The 3379-nt window shown below is 40.2% G+C and overlaps 1 non-coding gene across 1 annotated transcript; it reads right to left on the reverse strand.

Moving 5' to 3' along the window:
* Positions 1-1202: 1202 nt before the first annotated feature.
* Positions 1203-1309, reverse strand: LOC118758927 (U6 spliceosomal RNA). The gene has a single exon (XR_004995876.2). It is a non-coding gene; the product is annotated as a U6 spliceosomal RNA (small nuclear RNA).
* Between the last annotated feature and the right edge of the window lie 2070 nt (positions 1310-3379).

Below are 3379 nucleotides of genomic sequence, written 5' to 3' on the forward strand. Positions count from 1 at the left end.
AAATATTATATTATATTGCTGTATTTTCAGTATATCAAATCTCTAAATTTGAATTAGCAGATTTTCCAATGTCATTTAGTGCAATTTATGTTTTTTGTCATTTGTAAATGTGCCTATTCTGCTATTTCTTATTCTAAACCCAGTTTGTGTTAGTGTTCAACTGTATTCACAACATTCACTTATTGTTTCTTTGTTTTTCATGCAAAAATATCTTCTAGTTTTACTTTTCTGAAACTCAGACTTATTTATTTACAGTAGATGCTAGTATTTGTCAACTCCATGAAATCTTCTGATGAAGTATATTATTAATTTCACCTTGTACACCATTATACTCATATAAGCATATGTACAATTTGCCTGTGAAAAATATTTCATTTCCAACTGTGTTATAGATATTATTTGGTAATATAAGATGATTAGTAAGTCTAGCAATATGAAGAACCACTACCGCCACAATGCTTCTCAATTTTTTTAAAAACGGGTTTAGCTCACAAGACTTAAAAATGAATTTATTTAGATACCTGTTCTCAAATAGGATACTATTAATGGCTTTTCAATTTTAATTTTTTGTGGGGAATTTGGGGATGAGTCGTTAATACAAACCAATATCAAAGAACTGAAAGTGGGCACTTTTTTTTGAAAAGTATTTAAATGTTACCTCTCAGTTTATAGTCATGTGTAGGAACTCTTAGTCTTTCAGAGTCTTTTTAAATTGATAAGTTCTAATTTGTAGTGTAAATTCATCATTTGCAAGCTATGTGTATTATTTTGATGTTTAAAAAGGACACATTGCAGGCATCTTTTTTTCAACCTACAAATATGTTCTATTTATTTTGTGTGCATTTGGCTTAGATGTTGTTTTTTTTTTTAGAATATGTCATTCTTTATTTTTAAAGTTTTTCTATAATGCCTTTTTTAAAAATTAATTACATTGCATTATGTGACACAGTTTCCTAGGTTCTGGGATTCCCCTAACCCCTCCCTGTGCCCTCCTCCCATGGTGGATTCCTCCACCTTGTTGCAGTATTACAGTTCAAATTCAGTCAAGATTCTTTCATTGCAAGTGTATACCGAGCATAGAGTTCAGCATCTTATTGTCCGGATAAGTTCAACAGTTTCTTGGGGAGACCATCGCTGGTCTGAAGGTAGAGCTGGCAGAATATCATCCAGATCAATTAAAAGCCCCAACATAACATCAACAAAAAAATATGGAACACTTCATGAATTTGCATGTCATCCTTGCGCAGGGGCCATGCTGATCTTCTCTGTATCATTCCAATTTTAGTATATGTGCTGCCGAAGCGAGCACTAGATATTGTTTTAAATCTGTGTACAGTAGGCAGGCAGCCCACAATTGCCCCGGAACCACCATTCAGCACACCAACTTAAACAGGTTCTTTAAGCCTCAGCCTAGACAGTGGTTCTTCTACCCCAGCAAACATATCCCTTAGCAGCACACTGTGCGCCTCCTCCCATCGCCTGCTAATCCTCGAATCTGGGCATGCCCACATGACTTACTGTGGCCAAGCAGACAGTGACAAATGTGATGCAAACAGAACGCTCGTCCCTTTTGGCTGCTCTTGCAATCTCAGCTTTCATGTGAACAAGCCTGGGCTGCCTACTCACAGATGAAAGACCACACAAGGATTTTGTTTTCCCAGACATTCCAGGCATCCCAGCCACGTGTCACATGCTTTCCGCAGTATTTTAATTCTTTTCCAGTCATAACAGTGAAGGCACAAGTCTACCAGCTATTTAGTAGTAAGTGCCCAATAGACATTTCTTTCTAGCTCAAAACTCAGTATTTCATCCTATCCCTGGGGTACTTACCTGGGCTCCATGCTTCAATAAAAGGTTTGCAGATAGGAGATGGCCTCCCAGGCAGGCTTCGTGGAGAGGCGACACGCGATCTGCGGTGATGAGGTTCACAGGCCAGCCCTGAGAGGCGGAATGACTAGAGCGAGGGGTGCAAAGCAACAGTGCCCTGCAACTGCGTGCTCTTCCGTCACAATCACATCTAACCTGGCTCCAAGTCTGACAGTAGGCTCAAGGAGCGCAATGAAAGAAAAAAACAAAGGACCTACCTGTCAGGCACACAGCTTGGCAGGACACATTATAGATCCCTTTTCAAAATGCTTGGACCAGATTCTGGAATATTGGCGTATACATAGTGAGTTACCTAGGGGACGCGGTGCAAGTCTAAACATGAAATTCATTTATGCTTATACATGCCTTATTCCTATAGCCTGAAAGTACTTTTATGCATTGTTTTTATAATTATGTGCATGAACCAAAGTTTCCCAAGGTGCAGCTTTCCATGGATGGGCATTGTGTTGGCACTCAAAACATCTCCAATTTTGCAGCATTTGGGATTAAGGATGCATCAACAGGACCATGTGGATGCCTACAAAGTGAAAAACTGACTCATCAGTATAGGCATTCAACAAGTACTTTAAAAATGTAAGAAACCTTCAAAACGTTTATGGAAAATATGTGATACGAAAAACCCTAGGGTCCAGCATGATGGCTCAACTGGCTAATCCTGCACTTCCAAGCAGAATTCCATGTCCCAGCTGCTCCACGTCTCATCCAGCTCCCTGCTTGTGGCCTGGGAAAGCAGTCGAGGACGGCCCAAAGCCTTGGGACCCTGCACCTGCGTGGGAGACCTGGAAGAGGCTCTTGGCTTCTGGTTTACGACTGGCTCAGCTGTGGAGTGAACCAGCAGATATAAGATCTTTCTCTCTTTTCCAAGCAACAAAGCAATTTTGTGTATATATAAAAGATCTTTCTCTCTGTCTCCTATCTGTAAATCTTCCTTTCCAATAAAATAAATACATCTTTAAAAACATCGCAATATGTGCATTTCAAAAAATTTTCTAGTAAAATATAAATTGAATGAATTTTCTGAGTCACCTTTCTGTACAAGATATTCATGGAGGGCCTGGTGCAGTAGCATAGTGGCTAATGTCATTGCCTTGAACATGCCAGGATCCCATATGGGCGCCGGTTCTAATCCTGGCAGTCCCATTTCCCATCCAGCTCCCTGCTTGTGGCCTAGGAAAGCAGTGGAGGATGACCCAAAGCCTTGAGATGCTGCACCCATGTGGGAGACCCAGAAGAGGTTCTGGGCTCCTGGCTTCAGATTGGTTCTGCTCTAGTCATTGCAGCAGCTTGGAGAATGAATCAATGGATGGAAGATCTTCCTCTCTGTATCTCCTCCTCTCTGTATATCAGACTTTCCAACAAAAATAATTAAATCTTTTTTTAAAAAAAAATAAAAGATATTCTTGGAGCTGCCAAAGTGGTGTAGCAGGCTAATCCTCTGCCTGAAAGCATCTCATGTGGGCACCAATTACTGTTTGCTTGATTTGCCATCCAA

The sequence above is a fragment of the Ochotona princeps genome, chromosome 3 (assembly GCF_030435755.1).
Source record: "Ochotona princeps isolate mOchPri1 chromosome 3, mOchPri1.hap1, whole genome shotgun sequence".
NCBI lineage: Eukaryota > Metazoa > Chordata > Mammalia > Lagomorpha > Ochotonidae > Ochotona > Ochotona princeps.